This window comes from Sapajus apella, unplaced genomic scaffold, assembly GCF_009761245.1.
Source record: "Sapajus apella isolate SASKATOON/1434 unplaced genomic scaffold, GSC_monkey_1.0 scaffold200, whole genome shotgun sequence".
Taxonomy (NCBI): Eukaryota; Metazoa; Chordata; class Mammalia; order Primates; family Cebidae; genus Sapajus; species Sapajus apella.
In genome coordinates this window covers 91594-113818 of record NW_022437140.1, presented here as the reverse complement: position 1 = coordinate 113818, position 22225 = coordinate 91594, and the positions used below count along the sequence as shown (strand labels likewise).

The 22225-nt window shown below is 40.3% G+C and overlaps 1 pseudogene across 1 annotated transcript; it reads right to left on the bottom strand.

Annotated features, from left to right (window-relative positions):
• Window positions 1–16473: 16473 nt before the first annotated feature.
• On the bottom strand, window positions 16474–18545 carry LOC116543912 (annotated as a pseudogene). Its single transcript, XR_004265755.1, has 2 exons — window positions 17895–18545; window positions 16474–17580 (listed from the first exon to the last, which is right to left on the bottom strand). The product of XR_004265755.1 is annotated as a voltage-dependent anion-selective channel protein 1-like (transcript).
• Window positions 18546–22225: the final 3680 nt, after the last annotated feature.

Here is a 22225-nt window from a genome sequence, read left to right as displayed (position 1 = left end):
GAGGGCTGGCAGAGGGCGGCTTCCTGGACATTAGCAGTTGTCTGAATGTCCCTGGCAGCAAGGAAGGGACAAAATGGCAACACACAGATTCCCAAGTGCATCAGTTCAGAGGGTGCTGTTTCTTTGGCAAGCACTCATTGAGCACCTACTATGTGTATGCATGGGCATACGGCGACTTCCTCTGATACCAGAATGAAATGCAAAGTCATCATGTCCCTCCCTCTCCCCGGCTCATCCACTCCAGCTCTGCTGAGCTTTCTGCTTCTCCAATGCACTGCCTAGGCCCTGCCTCAGGGCCTTTTCACTTGCTGTGCCCCCTCTTGGCATGCTCTTCCCAGGCCTCAGCCCCAAACATCCAATTTCTGGAGAGATGGCCCCTGTCTCCCTGTCTCCTGCTGACAAACACTTGCCCATCCATCACTCTCCACTCCACTGTGCTATTTTATTCACTACATAATTACTGTACTTATTTGCCTACTAGTTTACTGTCTATCTCCCTCCGCCAGAACATCAGCTGCACAAGGGCAGGGACCTGGTCTGCTGGGTCTCCAGCTCCCCCAAGAGTGCCTGGCACATAGTAGGTGCTCAGTTAATATAGGTTGGTGCGAAAGTAATTGCCATTTTTTGCTATTGAAAGTAATAGCAATCACTTTTGCACAAACCTTTTTTTTCTTTCTTGAGACAAAGTTTCACTCTTGTCACCCAGGCTGGAGTGCAATGGCTCGATCTCAGATCATAGCAACCTCTGCCTCCTGGGTTCAAGTGATTCTCCTGCCTCAGCCTCCCAAGTAGCTGGGATTACAGCCTCCCACCACCACTCCGGCTAATTTAGTTTTTTTTAGTAGAGATGGGGCTTCACCACATTGGTCAGGCTGGTCTCGAACTCCTGACCTCAGGTGATGTGCCCTCCTCTGCCTCCCAAAGTGCTGGGATTATAGGTATGAACCATCGTGCCTGGTCCAACCTGTTTAACAAATGCAAAAAAAAAAAAATGAAGATCTAGCCCATCCTCTCAGCCCAGGGTCACAAATGATCTGGTGTGCCCTGTACACCCCCATTGTGCATCTCTGAGGAGTACAGCTTATGGCTTTATTAAGGAAATCTGAGATCATTCTGAAGGAAAGATAACCTGCGAGATAAGGTGTTAATTTCTTCAGTTCACAGTTCCCTTCAGCAAAAAATATCTGTGCAGGAGCCCCAGCCCTGGCCCCTGCCTCCTGCCTCTCCCTGACTCTGGCCAGTGCCTGGAGCGAGCCTCAGGTGCTGTTGGCAGCAGGCAGAGATCAGGCAGGGGCGTCCCAGGGCCAGGATCTGCCAATAGATTATTTCTCTGAGTAATTAAGATGGAATTAAAAATTAATTCTTTTCTTCAGCCTGATTGCATTTCAAGGGATAAACTGAGTGTTATGGCTTTTGTGTAGTTTTTTCTACCTAAAGTAAATTGGATTGTGTTTTCAGAAATGGAGGAAATGAGATACTAAGATTAATCCAGTAGCTAAAAATCCCTGGGGAGGGAACGTGGTGACTCTGTCCTGAGAGTGGATGAACTTGAAGGCTCGGCTGCTCTGGCTGTCACAGTGGACGTGGCTCCCCAGGAGCAACTTGAGTCCATGCCAGGGACCCAGAATTCCAACCTTCTCTTGTCCCTGAAACACAGGGCGTCCAGCTACCTTGTCTGCTCCCCCGTGAAATGAGCTGAATTGGTCCGAGTGAGCCCAGGTTCCAAGTTGGTTCTGCCATTTACTGGCGGCACTTTTCATCTCGAGCCTGTGCCTGCATCCCTCTCTGAGCCCCAGCTTCGTCTTCTGTGAAATGGATATAAATCAGGACTTTACAAGGATTGGAGGCATTGTGTGACAATGAGGTTGGCCCAGGGGTGTAGGTATTCAATAAAGGCCTGAGTCCACCCATCCACCCACTCCAGGCTGTAGAAAGAGTTTCCTTCCTTTCTTTTAAAATATATTCATTTGTTCACTCATTCATTCATTAATTTATTCACTCATTCATTTATTAGGTAGTGCATTCCCATGATTCAAGAATCAAAAGGTAGACAAGCCCTATGGCAAAAATCTTACTCAAGCCACTGCCCCACTGCACCAGCTCGCCTGTGCAAAGATAGCTAGTATCATCTGTGTCTTGTTTATCCTTCCAGAAATATTTCATGTATCTGTGGAAATATATGTTGGCATCACTCCTCCTCTTTTTGTTTCACAAATGGCAATGTGTTAGATGCATCCTTTGGTCCTTGTTTTTTCTTCCACAATATATTTTGGAAAATATTTTGTATTGGTGCATAACCTAGCTCCTCAGCCATTTCCACACCTGGATAGTTATCTATTGCATGGATGTTTCATGGCGTATCTAACTAGTCCCCTGCTAATGGACATTCATATTGTTTCCAATCTCTTGTTGCTTCAAACAGTTCTGCAATAAATAACCTTAGAGAAAGTAATTTTTCTCATATGCATATATCCCTCTAAGGTAAATTCCTAAGCATGAGTGTGTTGATCAAAGAGAATAAAATACATTTGTTAAAAATAAAAACTGTGTCTAGGAAAGAGGAAACGGATACAAGAAGAACCATAGAATATTTGTAAAAGTTGATGCTGATGTTTCCATGGGATTTCATTATATAATTCTTTCTACTCTTTATATTTGAAAATGTCCACAATTTAAAAGAAACTGTAAAAAGAAATGGGATTACCTGTCCTATATCTTCCAGTAAGGAGCTTGAAACTCATCCCCCTCATCCATACAAGAAAAAAGCTGAACAAACTGAAAACCAACAACTTTTCTTAGATTCCTCGGAGATCTGAGGTCACAGGGCAAACTCCCACCCCAAAATTGACAGATGGATACAGAGAATCACAACCTACCAGAGCAGAAACCTCTGGTAGAACAATTCTGTGACAGGAAAGCCTAGACTGTAATTGATTGATTGCTGGAGGCTCCGTGTAGACAAGTTTGAGAGTTAAAAACTCCAAGGGGTCCAGTCCTTGGGGATGTCACCCCACCCCACCCCACTTGTGTGAGTGTTACCTCCAGAAGCACTGCCAATCTCAAAATGAAGATCAAAGAAAAAATCCCCTTGTGCTTCTGGCAGATGGGGGAGAAAAGTAGCTATTTTGAAATATGCCAGAGCATTCTGTTCTTCTTAACCAAAGCCTGCACTCGAGAGAATCTATTTTACCAGAGCTGAACTGACCTGGGGGAAGGAAAATACCCAACTCTAGCCCCCCTTCCCCAGTTTTTGGTGTCGTGGGAAGGACATTCTCAACTGCAGCCAAATCTATCCTTCTAGTCCCACCCAAGAGGGAAAGGTGGGAATAGCTGAGAGGTATTGTGAGGATCACAGCCCAGGGGCACAGGCTCATCAAAAGACTGAGACTGGATCATAGGACTATAGAACGCTTGTCTACCTTCCACATCTTACCACTACTCACTAAAGACCTTATCAGTTTCTTTTACTTAATACACCAAGTCCAGCTTTCAACAAAAAAATTACATGACATCCTAAATGGCAGATACATACTTTGAACAGACAAAACAAACATCAGACTAGATTCAGACATGGCAGGGATGTTGGAATTATCAGATAAGAAATTTAAAATAACCATGGTTAATATGCTAAGGGCAGTAATGCAAAAAGTAGACATGCAAAAGCAGATGGGTAATGTAAGCAGAGAAATGGAAATTCTGAGAAAGAATCAAATAGGAGTGTTAGAAATGAAAAATACTGTAACAGAAATAAAGACTGTCTTTGATGGGTTCATCAGTAGACTGGACACAGCTGAAGAAACAATCAGTGAGCTTGAAGATATGTCAGTAGGAGCTTACAAAATTGAAATGCAAAGAGAAAATAAGACTGAGGGAAAAAGATGGAACAAAATATCCAAGAATTTTTAAGATAATTGCAAAAGATGTAACATATGCATAGTGGGAATATCAGAAAGAGAAAAAGAGAGAGAACAGAAGAAATATTTGAAGCAATAATGATGACTGAGAATTTCTCAAGGTTAATCTCAGATACCAAACTGCACACCCAGGAAGCTCAGAGAACACCAAGCAGAATAAATACCCAAATAGTTATGTCTGGGCATTTCATATTCAACTAGTAGAAATTTGGGGGACAAAGAAAAAAAATGTTGAAAGAAGCCAGCGGGGAAAATCTCTTACCTATAGAGAATGAGGACAAAAATTACATCAGATTTGTCTTCAGAAATTGTGAAAGCAAGCAGAGAGTGGAGTGAAATATGTAAAGTGTTCAAAGAAAAACACCTACCAACCTACACATATGTATTCAGCAAAGTTATCTTTCAGAAGTGAAGGAGAAATAAAGAGTTTCTCAGGCAAACAAAAATCGAGGGAATTTACCACTATTAAACCTGCTTTGCAAGAAATGTTAAAAGAAGCTCTTTAGAGAGAAGAATGATACGGGTCAGAAACTCAGATTTACGTAAAGAAAGAAAGAATGTTAGAGAAGGAAGAAGTAAACACTTTTATTTTTAATTCTTGATTGATCTAACAAATAAAAGTTTGTTTTTATTTGATCTGAGAAATAAAAGTTTGTTGACCTAACAAATAAAAGTTTATTATTGTTACAAGATAATAGTAGCAACAATGTATTTGGTGACTACAGCTTGTAGATAAGCAAAATAAATTGCTGAATGATAGTAGTGAAGGATGGAGGAATTAGGAATGTTTTGTTATTATAAGTTACCTGCAGTACCCATTCATCAGTACAGTGTCATTTGAAAGTGAACTTGGATTTATTATAGGTGTATATCACAAACTCTGGGGAACTGCTAAAAAAAATTTGTAAGTATAATTGATGTATTAAGAAAGGAGAGATTATAGAATCATATCAACTGCTCTGTTAAAACCGCAAAAGCCAGATAAATAGTGGAAGACAAAAATGGAAACAGAGGACAAGGGCAATGAATAGAAGACTAGCAAATGTGGTAGCTATTAATCCAACTATATCAATAACCATTTTAAACATTAATGGTATAGCAGTTTTATTCATAATTTTGAAGACTCAGCAGCATCCATGAATTGATGTCCTTTAGTAAATGATTGTATAAATTACCTAAACAATGGAATATTATTCAGCACTGAAAGAAATGAGCTATTAAACCACTATAAAACATTAAGGAATTTGGAATGTACGCTGCTAAGTGAAAGAAGCCAATCTGACTCCCATCCAGATGACTTTGGGAAAACTCAACACTATGGAGACAGTAAAATCATCAGTGGTTGGCAGGGGTCAGGGTGGGGAAGAAGGGATGAATAGGTGGAGCACAAAGGACTTTCAGGGCAGTGAAACTGCTCTGTGTGAAACTATAATGGCGGACACATGTCATTATACATTCATTCAAACCCACAGAATGTACAACACCAAGAGTGAATTCTAATGTTAACTCTGGACTTTAGATGAATATGGTATTTCACCATATGTAGATTCATCAATGCCCCACTCTGGTGGGGGACATTGATAATGGAGGAGGCAGTGCATGTGTAGGGGCAGGGGGCATATGGGATAGCTCTGTAACTTCCTCTCAATTTTGTTGTAACCCTGAAACTTGTCTTTAGAAAATAAAGCTTTAAAAAAAACTCAGAAAATAGCAGGTGTTGGCAAGAATGTGGAGACATTAGAACTCTTGTGCACCATTGGTGGGAATGTAAAAAGATGCAGCCACTATGAAGCACAGTGCAATGATTCCTCAGAAAATTAGTAGAATGTCCACATGATCCAGTAATTTTCAGTTCTGGGTATTTGCCCAAAAGTATTGAAAGCAAGGACTTGAGATATCTGTGCACTCATGTTCATAGCAGTATTATTCATAATAGCCAAGGAGTGGAAGCAACCCAAGTGTCCATCAATAGACACAAAATGTGGTCTATACATGCATGGAATAATATTCAGCCATACAGTTCGGACACATGCAATGATATGGATGAATCTTGAGGATGTTTTGTTAAGTGAAATAAGGCACAAAATGACGAATTACTGTGTGATTCCACTGACATGAGTTATCTAGAGCTGTCCAACTCACAGAGACAGAAAGTAGAATGGTGGTTGCCAGGTGCTTGGGGGAAGGCATAATGGAAGTTGTTATTTAATGGGTATGGAGTTTCAGACTTGCAAGATGATGAGTCCTGGAGATGGATAGTGGTGATGATTGCATGTCAGTGTGAATGCCCTTAATGCCATTGAGTGATACACTTAAAAATGATGAAGAAGGTAAATTTGGTGTGTATTTTACACAATTTAAAAAAAAAAAGATCAGTGGTTGCCAGGGGTTTGAGACAATGGGAGTATGAACTGGTGGAGCACAGGGGATTTTCGGCAGTGAGACTGTTGTGTATGGTACCATAGTGGCAGATATGTCCTTCTATACTTGTCCAAGCCCGTAGAATGGAGAACACCAAGACTGAGCTCCCAAGGAAACTACAGACTTTGGGTGATAACGATGCATCCACGGAGGTCCATCGATTGCAGCAAATGTACCACCCTTGTGCAGGATGTTGGTAGCTAGGGAGGCTGTGTGGGTAAGGGGATGAGGCAGGGGCAGAGGGCACTCTGTGGGAGCTCTCCTCTGCTCAATTTTGTTGTGAATATAAAACTGCTCTAAAAAGGGAGGTTATTAATTTTAAAAACATAGAATCTACAACTCAAAAAGTGAGCCCTAAGGTAAACGATGGACTTTAGTTGATAGTGATGCGTCAGTGCTGATTCACAGACAGATGCACGGTAGGGATGTGTAGTGTTGGGGGAAGCACGTGGGGATTCTCTGTACTTGATCACTTTTGCCGTGAACCTAAAACTGCTCTCAAAAAATAGTCTATTACTTTTTTTTTTTTTTTTAAAGAGATGTGCATTTGTAACTGGGTAGATTCTCAAATCTCCCTCCGCAGGGGTTGTGTGCGTGCAATGCATGATAGCGCCCGTTCACCCACCATCCAGCTATTGAATCTTTGCCAGTTTTTGGTGTCTTGGCGTAACTTTTTTATGAACAAAGTTTGCATCTAAGTCTGATATACTTACAGAAAAGAGCACAAATACTAAGCGTACAGTTTGATAAATTTTCACAAAGTGAACGTATATGGTAGACAGCACCACGATCAATATATAGAACATTATCCGGGAGTCCAGAAGCCTCCTCACCTGCTTCTAGTCACTATCTTCCCTCCCCAAGGTAACATTTAACTTGACTTCTATCACCATAGATTAGTTTTGCCTCAATTGATTTTTATATAAGTGGAATCATACAGTCCATACCCTGTGCCAGGCATCTTTCATTCAATGTAACATCCGTGAGATTCATTCTTGTTGTGTAGTTGCAGTTCATTATTTTCATTGGTGCATAGTATTCCACTAAAGGACTATGCTACAATTATCCATCCTACTATGGATGGTCATTTGGGTTGTTTCCTGTTTGGAGCAAATAGTGATGCAATAAACATTCTTGTACTTGTCATCTGCTCCAATATGTACTTGTGACTGTTGGGTAAACTTCTAGAAGTAGAATTGCTGGATCATAGGACATGCATGTGTTCAGCTTTAGTAGATAATGCTACACAGGTTTCCAAAGTAGTTTTTTGACTTACAATCTCGCCGTGATAAGAATTCCATGAGATCTATATTCCCATAAACACTTGAAAATGCCAGTCTTTTTAACTTTTGGAGTAGTTATCTCAAAGTGGTTTTAATTTACGTTTCCCAGATGACTAAAGGTTAGCGCCCTTTCATATGCGTGTAGATAGTCTTTCTTATGAAATGCCTGTTCAAATCTTTCACTCAGTTCTCTGTTGAGTCTTCTTTTACTTACACTGTTGGAGTTCTTAAAAGTCTTTTGTAAGTGACCGGTGTGATGCCTCATGCCTGTAATCCTAGCACTTTGGGAGGCCGAGGAGGGTGGATCACTTGAGGTAAGCAGTTCAAGACCAGTCTAGCCAGCATGGTGAAACCCTGTCTCTACTAAAAATATAAAAAATTAGTTGTGCCCATCTGTAATCCCAGCTACTTGGGAGGCTGAGACAGGAAACTTGCTTGAACCTGGGAGGTGGAGGTTGCAGTGGGCTGAGATAGTGTCATTGCACTCTGGCCTGGGCTACAGAGTGAGACTTTCTGTCTTGCTTTGCAAGTAATACATACAGAAGAGATCTTTCACTTTCTGGGGCTTGATTGTATTAATAGTGTCTTTTTTTTTTTTTTTTTTGAGACAGAGTCTCACACTACCACACTTGGCTAACTTTTGTATTTTAGTAGAGACAGAGTTTCACCATGTTGGCCAGGCTGGTCTCCAACTCCTGACCTCGAGTGATCCACCCTCCCTGGCCTCCCAAAGTGCTGGGATTACAAGCGTGAGCCATTGTGCCTGGCCATGTATTGACAGTTTCTTTTGATGGATAGAAGAACTTGATTTTAATGCAGTCCAATTTATCAATACTTTTCTTGACGCTAGTGCCATTGTATTCTATATAATAAGACTTTGCCCTGCCCAATGTCACAAAAATATTCACCAATGTTATTTTCTAGGTTTATTATTTTACTTTTCATATAGTGTAATATAAGAACTAAGACTGATTTTGTCCATATGAATATCCAGCCAACACTCTGCCATTTATTGAAGATCTTTGTTATTTATTAAAGGGTGAGTTCATCCTTTCCCATCACTCTCATTGCAACTTTGTAAAAAACTCAAATCCTCGTGTGTATGTGTGTATCTGTTTCTGGACTTCATTCTGCCCCATTGTGTACCCTTGTGCCAATATTATACTTTTTCAATGATTGTAACTTTACATTAAGTTTTGATGTCTGACGGTATAAGACCTCCCACTTAGTATTGTCTTCATGATTGTCTTGGCTATTTTTCACATTTTATGTTTCTATATAAAGTTTAAAATTAGCCTGTCAATTTACACCCACCCACACATACACACACACCCTATTGATTTTGACTGAGATTTCATGGAATTTACAAGTCAATTCTGGGGAATCGACACCTTGATAATAATGAATCTTTCAGACCACATTGTTTCTCTCCATTTACTTAGGTCTTCTTTAATTTCTCTCAATAATGTTTAGTAGATTTCAGCATAGACATTTTATTCTTATACATTCCTGTGGATTTTCTATGTACACAATCATGTTATCTATGAATAATGACAGATTTATTTTTTCCTTTCCATTTTGTTTGCTTGCCTCACTGCACTGATCAGGACCTCCAGTACAGTGGATAAGAATTTAAAAGAAGTGGAGAAAGTAGACATCCTTGTCTCATCAATAATTGCAGGCAGAAAACTTTTAATATTCATCGTTAAACATGATATGTGCTATATATGTCTCATACATAACCTTGATCATATTAAATAAGTTTCTGTATGTCCCTAGTTTGCCAAGAGCTTTTAAAAATAGTAAATGGGTGTTGATTTTTATCAGTCACTTTTTCTGTATTTTTTGAGATGATTACACAATTTTAGCCTTTATTCTGTTAGTGTGGGAAATTACACCCATTTTTTTTTAAAGCCAGCCTTGCATTCCTTGAATAAACCCAAGTTGATGGTGATGTATTATTCTGTGTTTCTGGATTCAGTTTACTAATAATTTATTTAGCAGTATATGTCTATGAAAGAGATTGGTATGTTCATAAGAGAGATTTTCTTTTCTTACGCTTTTCATAAGCAAGTTTGGATATGAAGGCTATGCTGGCTTTATATAAAATAATTGGAAATTGTTTCTTCTATTCTCTGGTGAGCTACATGCAAGAGTGGGGATATTTCTTCCTTACATGTTTGGAAGAATTATTCAGTAAAGACATACTGGTACAGGAGTTATCTTTGTGGAAAGGGTTTTAGCTACAAATATAATTTATTTAATGAATATAAGAATTTTCAGATTTTCTATTGGTTCTATCAATTTCGGTAAGTTGTGTTTAGCAATTCTTCTATTTTGTCTAAAATTTCAAATTTTCTGGCATACAGTTATTCATAATATCATCTTATTTTTACTATATGTAGGATCTGTAATGATATTCTTCTTTTCATTTCTGATATTAGCTCTTTGTGCCTTATCTTGTTGTCTCTTAAAAATCAGTCTTGCTAGGCGTGGTGGCTCACATCTGTAATCCCAACACTTTAGGAGGCTGAGGCAGGAGGACTGCTTAAGGCCAGGAGTTCAAGATCAGCCTGGGGAAAATAGCAAGACCTTGTCTCTATAAAAAATTTAAAAATTAGCTGCATGTGATGGTGTGGGCCTCTAGTCCCAGCTATGTAGAGGGGACGGGGGTTGAGATTACAGTGCCACTGCACTCTAGCCTGGAGTCTTTGCAACAGGGCAAAACTGTGTCAAAAAAGAGGGGGGGGGGAGAGAGGGAGAGAGAGAGAGAGAGAGAGAGACAAAAAAGAAAAGACAAAAGAAAGAAAAATCAGTCTTCTACGGTTTATCACTTTTATCCCTCTTTAAGAAGAAAGAGGGATAAAAAAGTGACTTAATTGATCCTCTCTGCTGTAAGTTTCTTTCCTATTTTATTAATTTCTGTTCTTATTTTTTTCTTCTAAATTTCTTTAAAGGATAAATATGCTATTCTGTTTAAATCTTACCATTTTCAGTGTTCTTCCTTTTTAAATGCTACCTATTTTCCTCTAAGCATGACTGTAGCTGTATCCACACAGGTTTTAATATCTTGTGTTTTCATTATTATTCTGCTTAAAATGCTTTCTAATTTTCTTTTCTTTCCTTTCAATTTTTATTTTAGGTTTGGGGGTACATGTGAAGGTTTGTTACATAGATAAACATGTGTCACAGGGGTTTGTTGTACATACTATTACATCACCCCAGTATTAAGCTTAGTACCCAGTCGTTGTCTTTTCTGCTCCTCTTCCTCCTGCCACCCTCCCTGCTCAAATAGACCCCAGTTGCCTGTTGCTTCCTTCTTTGTATTTGTAAGTTCTTATCATTTAGCTCCCACTTATAAGTGAGAAGCTGCAGTATTTGGTTTTCTGTTCCTGTATAGTTTGCTAAGGATGATAGCCTCCAGCTCTATCCATGTTCCTACAAAAGACATGATCTTGTTCTTTATTATAGCTGCATAATATTCCATGGTGTATATGTGCCACATTTTCTTTATCCAGTCTGTCATTAATGGGCATTTAGGTTTATTCTATGCCTTTGCTAACAGCACTGCAATGTGTATAACCAGTAATAGGATCACTGGGTCGAATGGTAGTTCTGCTTTTAGCTCTTGAGGAATGCTTACAATTTTCATGATTATTTTCATGTTGAGCTGAGGCTATTTAGAAGGATATTTTATAATTTCCAAACATTTGGGTTTTAGAAAGTTTTTAAAAATTGATTTTTAGCCTCATGCCTGTATGGTCAAGAATTTCAATCTTATGAAACTTGTTGAAACTTACTTTAAGGCCAAGATATGGTTCATTTTAATAAATGTTCCATGTGCACACATACGAAAAATGTATACCAGAAGTTGTGGGGCTCAGTGTATTTTATATGTCAGTTACATCAAATTTTTTATATATATTGCTCAAATATTGTATATCCTCACTGATTTTTTGGTCTGTTCTATACATTTATTGAGAGGGCTACATTAAAATCCCTGGATGATATTCCTCTATTTCTCCATTTACTTCTATTCAGTTATTTATATATGTTGAGGTTTTATTATTAGAAATATAAAATATACAAAGAATTATTATATTTTCCTATTGGACTTAACCTTTATTATTAAGAAATATCTCTCATTACATCTAACTAACTATTTTGCTTTGAAGCCGACTTTATCTGATAATAATGTTACTACCTCAACTTTTTGATGTTTTTAATAGTTTCTTAGTAAATCCTTTTTATGTTCACCTTTTTATATTTGAAGTTTATTTCTTGTAAATAACATATAGAATTAAAAAAAATCAAATCTAACAACATCTGTCCTTTAATTGGAATATTTATTTCATTTACATTTAGTGTAATTATCTCTATGTTTATGTCTAAATCTACCACCTTATGATTGGTTTCTATTTGTCCCATCTATCCCTTGCCTTCTTTTGTATCAATTAAATACTTATTTTATTCCATTTTCTTTGTCTGTTAGCTTATTAGCTTTGGCAATCAGTCTAAAACTTCATCTTTGACTTACTCAAGTTGAGTGTAAATTAATAATTGTATCACTTCCCAGAGCCATGAGAGCCTTAGAACACTTCATTTTATTTTTTCCTCTCCCACTTTTTATGCTGCTGTCATTTTGTTTTTTCATTGTATTTTAAACCCTAAAATACATTTTTATTGTCTTATGTAGTTAATAATAATTTTATTTATCCTGATATTAACATTTTTGTTATTTTTCTTTCCTTCTTGCAACTTGATATTTCCAACTGCGGTTATTTTCTTTCTGCCTGAAAAATTCCTCCTAGTATTGGTTTCAGTATGCATCTGTTAGTAATAAATGATCTCAGTTTTTGATTGCTGGAAGTATCTTTTTATTATTTGAAGAATATTTTCAGTAAAATTTAAGGTTGGAATTTCTTTTATTCAAGTGTTTTCAAGCTATCTAGTCCAATGTCTTCTTGATCTCATTACTTCTGTTGAGAAATCAATTATCAGTCTTACTGCTGTCCTTTGGAAGCAATTGGCATTCTATCTCTGGTTGCTTTTAGATTTTCCCTTTGTCTTGGATTTTCAGTGTTTTAAATTGATACGTCTAGGTGTGGTTTTCTAGCTCTGCTTGAATTTGTGGCATGTTATCTTCCTATTTTTTGAGACAGAGCCTTGCTCTGTTGCTCAGGCTGGAGTGCAGTGGCATGATCTTAGCTCACTGCAACCTCCACCTCCCTGGTTCAAGTGATTCTTGTGCCTCAGCCTTCCGAGTAGCTGGCATTACAGGTGTACGCCACCACACCTGGCTAATTTTTTGTATTTTATTTTAGTAGAGATGGTGTTCCGTCATGTTGCCTAGGCTAGTCTCAAACTCCTGAGCACAGGCAATCTGCCCACTTTGGCCTCTCAAAGGGCTAGGATTACAGGTGTAAGCCACTGTGCCTGACACATGTTATCTTAGATATGCTTTTAGGAAAATTCTTAGCCACTGACTTTTCCAATATTTTTATCTCGTCTTCTCTTCCTCTTCTGTCTTCTCTTTCTTTCCCTTCCTGGATTCCAATTACATATCATGTTAGCCCTTTCACCAGACTCATTGTTCTTATTCCTTTTTTGGGGGAGGAGGACAGGATGTCACTCTGTCACCTAGGCGGGAATGCAATGTCACAATTAGAGCTCAATGCAGCCTCGAACTTCTGGGCTTGAGGGATCCTCCCACCTCAACCTCCTAGTAGCTGGGATTGTAGGTGCGCAACACCACATACCTGGCCAAGTTTTTGACTTTTTGCAGAGATGAGGTCTCACTATATTGACCACGCTGGTCTTGAACTCCTTGCCTCAAGTGATCCTCCCACCTGGGCCTTCCAAAGCATTGGGGTTACAGGCGTGAACCACCATGTCTGGCCTACTTCTAATTATTTTATGTATTTTCCATTCTGTATTTTCTGATGCAATCTAAGATATTTCTTTCTGATCTGTCTTACAAGGGAACTTCAGTGGTTTCTAAACCCATTATTTAGTTCTTACTTTTTTTTTTTTGAGACGGAGTCTCCATCTATCGCCAGGCTGGAGTGCAGTGCAACCTCCACCTCCCTGGTTCAAGCGATTCTCCTCCCTCAGCCTCCTAAGTAGCTGGGACTACAGGCGTGTGCTACTATGCCCAGCTAATTTTTGCAGTTTTAATAGAGATGGGGTTTCACCATGTTGGCCAGGATGGTCTCAATCTCTTGACCTCGTGATCCACATGCCTTGGCCTCCCAAAGTGCTAGGATTACAGGCGTGAGCCGCTGCACCTGGCCTACTTTTTACTTTTAGTTATGGTGTTTAATGTTATATTTTCCATTTTATACAGCTTTATTAAATCATAATTGATGGACAAAAACTGCACATATTTAAAATATGCACTTTGATCAGATTTGACATATGCATTCACCTGTGAAACCACTGCCATAATGAATAAGTTTCTTCATGTCCTTAATTTGTCCCTCCCTGTCCTCTCTCCCTAGACAACAACTGATCTACTTTTTATCACTATACATTCATTTGCATTCTCTAGAATTTTATATAAATGGAACCATACAGTAGGTATTTATTTTTGGTCTGGCTTGTTTTTAACTCAGCATAATTATTTTGAGATTCACCCATATGTTGCATCAATATGCATCACCCATGCTGTTATATCAACAGTTCCTTCCTTTTTATTGCTGAGTTGTATTCTCCTGCATGGCATGCTGCAATCTTATCACTGCCTGATGATGTTGAGCCTCTGGATTTTCACAGATGTCAGCTCTAACAATGACATTATTATGAACACTCATGGATGAGTTTTGTGTGAGAATTCTAGTTGCTCCACATCCTCACCAACACTTGATATGATCAATGTTTTTAATATTAGTCATTCTAGTGGATAGATGGTAGAATCTCATTGTGGTTATTTAATTGGCATTTCTCTAATGATGAATGTTGTTGGGTGCCCTTTCCTGCATTTATCTGACAACCATTTATCTTCTATGGTGAAGTGTCTGAACAAATATTTTGCCCATTTAACAAATTGGGTTGTTTATCTTCTTACTGAGCTGTAATAGCTTTTAATCTATTCTAGACACAAGTTCTTTGTTGGATATAGATTTTGCAAATAGTTTCTCCTGGTTTGTGGTTTACCTTTTAATTTTTTAACAATGTCTTTTCCTCCCACTTTTAACAGCTTTACTGAAGTCTGATATACACATCATACAAATCACCCATTGTAAGGGTGCAGGTCAATGACTTTTAGTAAATAATTTGGTTGTTCACCTATTAGTACAATCCCATTTTAGAACACTTTCTCCACCCCCAAAAGTTCCCCTGTGCCTGTTTATAGTCATGCCTCACTCTCAACATGGGCCCCAGGCACTCACTGATATTAGATCTATAGTTTTGCCTTTTCTAGAAATTTCATATATATATAAACATATAGGCCGAGTGTGGTGGCTCACACTTGTCATCCCAGGGACTCAGGAGGCCAAAGCAAGAGGATCGCTTGAGGCAGGAGTTTGAGACCAGCCTGGGCAACATAGTGAGATTTTGTCTTTACAAACAATTTGAAAAATGAGCCGGGCATAGTGGGGCATGCCTGTAGTCCCAGCTATTTGGGAAGCCGAGGTGGGAGGATCACTTAAGCCCAGGAGTTCCAGGTTATGGTGAGCTACTGCACTTCAGCCTGGGCAACAGAGTGAGATCTTGTCTCTAAAAAGATGTACATATACATTCTTTTGTGTCTGGCTTCTTTCACTTTGCATAATGTTTCTGAGATTCACCTATATCTTGTCACATCTATCAATAACTCAATTCATTGCTGAGTAGTATTCCATTGTGCGGATATGCCATATTTGCTTATGAATTTACCATTTGATGGACTCTTGAATTGTTTCCAGTTTTTGACTATTATAATTAATGCTGTCATTGGCAATCACACGTAAGTCTTCGTGTGAACACATCTTTTCTTCTAGGAGAATTGCTAAGTCATATGGCAAGTATATATTTAAGAAACTGCTAAACAGAATGGAAAAAGAGTAAATATTTTAAGCTTAGTGAAGTACAATTTATTATTTTTCTTGTATAGGTCATTGTTTTTGTCGTATTTAAGAAATTTTTACCAAACCCAAGATTGCTAAGATTTTCTTCTTGAAGTTCTATAGTTTTACTTTTACATTTTGGTCTATGATGCATTTCAAGGACCATACACCTAATTTCTTAGGTCTATTTTATAAGGATCATAAATCCTAATTTCAAGGATCATAGCCCATTTAAGTTTGTATATGGTATGAGACAAGGTCAAGATTTCTTTTAAATTTTATTTTTATTTCTGTATATGTTTATCCAAGTGTTCTGGCATCAGTTGTTGAAAAGAATATCCTTTCTTCATTAATTGCCTTGATACCTTTTTCAAAAACCAACAGCTGTGGTCAGTTTCTTGAATCATTCTTCTGTTTATTGATCTAGACGTTTATACCAATGCCATACTGTCTTAACCATTGTAGCTTTATTAATGTCTTGAAATAAGGCAGCGTAAATTCTCCACCTTATTCTTTTCTTTTCAAAATGTTTGACTATTCTAGATTGTTCTATAGAGAGTTTAGAATGAGCTTGTGAATCTCTACCCTCCACCCCAAAAAATCTTGCCTTGAATTTATAGAGCAGTTTGGGGAGAATCAACATCTTAACCACATTGAATCTTCCAATTCATGAATGCAATGTATTTCTCTATTTATATTTCCTTTAATTTCTCTCAGCAATGTTTTGAGTTTTACCTGTGCAGATCTTACACATCTTCTGTCAAATTTATCCCCCCCTTTTTTATTTTTAGAATTTCCATTTGATTCTTTTTTTTTTGAGGTTTCAATAATTTTTTCAAGTTTCATTTAAGTGATGTTAATTACAGCATTTGAAGGGGAGGATGTAATTCCACACAAAATGGAAGACTCTAAAATGTACCCATTAAACTGCTAAAAAAACAAATTGAGTGGTGAGAATACAACAGAAGTCCAATTTAGATTCTGAGTGTTGTCACCATGTGATTACAATCACACAGACTCTTCCGAGCTTATAGCTGGAGCTCCTGGAAGCTGTTTCATACTCTGGTGCAAGGGCAAAAAAATAGCACAAAGAAGGAATAAGTCCTGAATTATTGGCTTCATCACATCCACCCTCTCCACCCCAAAATGGCACAAAAGAAACAGTGACCACACCCTGCAGACCTTTTGGTATAAAAGAGGTGACAATGAACTGGAGTGGGAACAGGTCATGAAGATCTATCTAAAAAAGTCCTATTCAGGTGAGTTTGTACACACCATCAAGCAGCGAGCCTCTCATCAATTGGGGTTGGAAAACCAAGGTCCGATGCTGAGGAAATCACAATTTCATTCACTTACTCCATATGAATTTATGAAGTGCCTACATATTATCAGCTTCTACTTGCAGCCATTTCTAGATAAAAAAGAAACCTGGCATTTCAAAGGGGCTCCCAAGTTCCCCCCAAGTCTACCACTGAAAAGACCTTTTTCGGAAATGGGTTTCTTTTGTACCTCTGAAAGGGTAACATCTTAAAGCTGAATCATCTTTAACCTGGAGGTCTAGCATGTTTAGCAATACTTGCATCCCAGGCATACAACACTAAAAGATACGCTAAATTCTGAAGGTAGCCATGCTGCAAAATAGTTTAAAATTCAACAATTGTACAGTATTCGTTTATGCTTGAAATTCCAGTCCTAGACCAAGCTTGTGGCCACCAGCATTGACGTTCTTGCCATCCAGAAGGGCTGACAGTGTCAGTTTGATACCTGGGTTTAGAGTCTGAGTGTATCCTAAACCTATCAGGCTGGAGTTGTTCACTTTAGCCGAGAAGCAGGCGTCAGGGTCAATCTGATACTTGGCTGCTATTCGGAAGAGCGTATTACTGTCCAGGCCAGACTGACAGCAGTCTCCAACTTCTTCTTCTTCTTTTTTTTTTTTTTTTTTGAGACAGAGTCCCACTCTGTCACCAGGCGCCAGGCTGGAGTGCAGTGGTGCGACCTCGGCTCACTGCAACCTCTGCCTCCCGGGTTCAAGCAATTCTCCTGCATCAGCCTCCCGAGTAGCTGGGACTACAGGGTGCGCCACCACGCCCAGCTAATTTTTTTGTATTTTTAGTAGAGACGGGGTTTCACCACGTTGGCCAGGATGGTCTCGATCTCTTGACCTCGTGATCCGCCCGCCTCGGCCTCCCAAAGTGCTGGGATTACAGGCGTGAGCCACCGCGGCCGGCCGGTCTCCAACTTCTTGTTCACCTTCTGGTAAATGGAGCTGCTAAACTCTGTCCTGTCATTCACATTAGTATGAAGCTGGAATTCATCAGTCTTGTAGCTAACTGCAAAGTTGCTCTGGGTCACTCCGGACTTTGCAGTCTCAAAATTCATCTGGTAGCCGGCCAGCCAGCCCTCATAACCCAGCACCAGAGCACCCCAGATGGAAGGCCCAGCAATGTCGAAATCCATGCCGCAGCCCAGGTTAATGTGCTCCCGCTTGTGTCCTGTCTTGATTTTAGCATTTTCCCCCGCAGTGTTAGGTGAGAAGGACGAATCGAAAGTCAGCTTCAGTCCGCGTGCAAGCTGATCTTCCACGGTAATCTCGGCGCCTGGTGCCTTGCCGGTGTTCCACTTCTCCGTAAACGTCAGCCACACTCAGTCCATCTGTGCTTGGTTTCCAGACTGCCCGTCACTTTGGTGGTCTCAGTGTTGGCTGAGCCTGAGCTTGTAAATTCCAATCCATTCTCACATTTTGTTTTTAAATCAAGCTTTATTAAGCCAGATCCATAGTCCTTGGTGAAGACATCCCTGGCAGATTTGCCAAGATCGGCATACGTGGGTGGCACAGCCATCTTCCTCTCCGAGGCGTGTAGGCTACGGCGGGGGCTGCGGCGCGGAGGCAGGGAGCGGAGCCGATTCTTTTTTTTTTTTTTTTTTTTAAATAGTTTCCAGGTCTCTGCTGGAATTCTCCTTGTCTTTTTTTGTTTGTTTTGTTTTGTTTTTTTGTTTTTGTTTTTCTGAGACGGAGTTTTGTTCTTGTTACCCAGGCTGGAGTGCAATGACACGATCTCGGCTCACCGCAACCTCCGCCTCCCGGGTTCAAGCGATTCTCCTGCCTCAGCCTCCTGAGTAGCAGGGACTACAGGCGCGTGCCACCATGCCCAGCTAATTTTTGGTATTTTTAGTAGAGACGGGGTTTCACCATGTTGACCAGGATGGTCTCGATCACTTGACCTCCTGATCCACCTGCCTCGGTCTCCCAAAGTGCTGGGATTATAGGCGTGAGCCACCATGTCCAGCCTCTCCTTGTCATCTAGCTTCTTGAATACATTAATTACAGTTATTTCAAAGGCCAGTTCTGGCACCTCGAATATCTGAGACCACTTGGATATGTTTGTAATGTGTTATTTTTCTCTCGATTTTCATCCCGTTCTTGTATTTCTGCATTTCCGTTTTTCATTGACTATCAGACATAATAAATGAACATGGAAAGGGTAATTTGAGGCTCTGGATGCTGCTATCTTCCTCCAGGGAGGATTTACTTTAACTTCTGCTAAGCTAGGAGCATCATCAATCTTAAATTGCATTCATCCAATCAGAAATTAAGATGATTTGAAACAGGCCTGCAGTCCCTGCTGGTTTCATTCTGGTTCACTCACTTCTAGGGTATAGCCCTTTGCTATTTACCAACATTCTTGCTTTTTGAAAAATGGTTTTGAAATACACTTCACATAAGATTTACCATCTTACCCCTGTTTAAGTGTGTATCTCAGTGCATTAAGTACATTCCCATTTTTACACAGCCATCAGCACCATCCATCTCCAGAACTCTTTCCATCGTCCCCAGCTGAAACTCTGTACCTATTCAACACTAACTCCTAATTCCACCTCCTCCAAGCCCCTGGCAACCACCATTCCACTTTCTGTCTCTATGAAGTTGATTACTCTTGAGTATCCCACATAAGTGGAATCACACGGTATTTGTCTTCATGCAACTGGCTTACTTCATTTAGCATAATGTTGTCTAGGTTCATCCACATTGTACCAGGTGTCAGAATTTCCTTCCTTTTTAAAGCTGAGTAATGTTCCATTGCGTGCATACGCCACATTTTGCTTATCCTTTCATCTGTCGAGGGGCACTTGGGTTGCTTCTGCCTTTAAGCTAACGTGAATAGTGCTGTTCCAAACATTGGGATGTCGACGGGGTCCTTATTTTTTAAGAGGCCCTGGACTCCAATTTTGTCTCCTCAGCCCCATGAGATGGCTAAAGTGCTTCTCAGCCTCTCAGGCACTGCTCAGAAGTGGCAAACACTGCAGGGGATAGAGCTCTGTCGAACAGTAGGCTCCCCTCTGTGAGCTTCCCTCCTCTCTGGGATCCTGGAGCCTTGGTACCTCTCCAGTATCTTCAAGCAGCTGTTTCTGTAGTATTTCATCCAGCCTTCTGAATTGTTCCCAGCAGGGTGATTGGTCTGATGCAGGCTAGTCCATCACAGCTAGAAGCAGATGTGTCAATATAGTTTCAATGTGCATATCTATTATGCCTGGAGTTGAGCATCTTTTCTGATATTTAAATGATGTTTGTATTTTCTCTGAAATCCTTAGCCCGTTTTTGGACTGGGTCTTTCTTATTGATTTGTAGGCATGTGTTACATGTACAGGAATTTAGGCTGTTGTCTTCGATGTAAAAATTGCTTTCTAGGGCCAGTTCTCGCTGTATAATTTTAGGCAAGTCCCTTTCTCCTTTGGGACTCAGTTTCCTCATCTGGGAAATAGGGTGAGAGGGCTGGATTTCACCACATGGTCTCAAAGTTTCCATTTGGTCTGTAATTCATGGATTAGTGACCTTCTACTTTGTAGACGAGACCAAAGAAAAATGTGTTGTTGAGGCCAAAAAGCATCCTCACCCCACCCTCCCTCCATTCCATTGTAAATATTTATTGTACTCTGATTTCTGGCTGCCCACGGCTTCAGAAACATCCATCACAGAAGGCAGGAGCGGGGAGCTCAGAGTGTGTGTGCTTTCATGCTGAGGACCAGGGCAATGTGACAAAAAACCACACCTCCCAAACTTCAGTCATTCACATGATACACTCAGGATTTTCGCCATACCCCTGTACCACAGGTACTATTATTTACTTACTTGTTTCAGTTCATTTAAATAGCTGGTTTCTCCTCATCCTGAATAATAATGTTGGGGAAATCACAGGTTTACTGTGCTAGAATATTTTTTTCTGATACAGAGGAACACAAATGAACAGCAATGATCACTTAAAGTGCCGTTTGCATGCTCCTCCATCTTCCATGAGCAGCCCTGGGGCCAGGACCAATGGCCTGCAAGTGCACAGGGAACCCAGGGCCTCCACTCAGCTGCTGGGAAACTTTCCTCAAGCATTATTCAAATGTTACTTATTATTGCCAGGGCAGTCCAACTGATCCACGTGCTCAGCAACTTTTGGCTTTGTGGTTGTGGGTTGTTTTTGTGCAGAAATGTTTTCTTCCTTGGTTGAAAGGTGGCCTGAGATGGCCCCCTGACAGAAGGCAACTTTGCCGCTGCCGCCACCTGAGGTCTCTGGGAAATTTTCCCCTTTCGGAGGCTGCGATCTGCAACGCTGTGCCTTTCTCCTTCCCCTTCTGAAGCTGATATTGCATTTAGCCCAGAGCCATCGCAAGTCTCAGAGAGCAAAGATACAGTGGGAGCCCTAAAATAAATTATAAAGTCCAAAATGGAACACATTGAATGTGAGTTCTGAGAGAAAAATAGTGCTTTAGAGCTGTTTTCATAAAGGAAATCACCAGACCAATACATCATTGGGTCCTTTTAACTGGGGCATCTGGATAGATTTAATTCTGACTTTTGATGTGACCAATCAACTGATACATAATCTCCAAGCCAGATAGTAACTAACTTGCCACCTGTCTGTTTGGGGGCAGACTTGTTTCTTCAGCAAATATCATCGAAGACCAACTGAGTAGCAGTTCTCTGTCGGGCCCTGGGCTGCCAGCGGTGAGATAAACCAGGCACAGGGAGCTCACATCTGGTGGACAAATTGGTATGATTCTGGGAAACTCTGGCACATCTTTGAGATGTTTAGGGGTCAGACTTGAATATCTCTGGCCTGGGAGTTTCCAGGAAAAGCTTCCTGGACCACAGTGGCTCAGTGTCTGTGCTGTCCTTTCCAGAAGCTTCCTTTCCTCTAGGGAGCAACCTGGCCCCCGACCCTCACTGCAGCTCATGCCCATCCACTGATAAACAGGTACATTCTCACTCCAGGGGCAGGGGCCTTGAGCAAGGTGAGTGTGAATCTGGTGAGCTAACCGTGAGTGCACTGCCGTCTCCTGTGGGATCCTCTACTGGGAAACTCCCAGAGTTAGGAAAGGGATGTTGGTCCCAAAGGGAGCCCACCATTTCCCTAGAAGAGTAGGGCTGACTCTGACTTTGCGGCCGGGTGCTATGTCCTGTGGGTGATTTCACAGTGGTTCCCACATGGCCTGGGGTGGGACAAGGCTTTCTCCTTGTCCTTATGCCCTGTCGCCTTCTATATGTCCCACCCCCGAGAATGGGTCAGGTGAG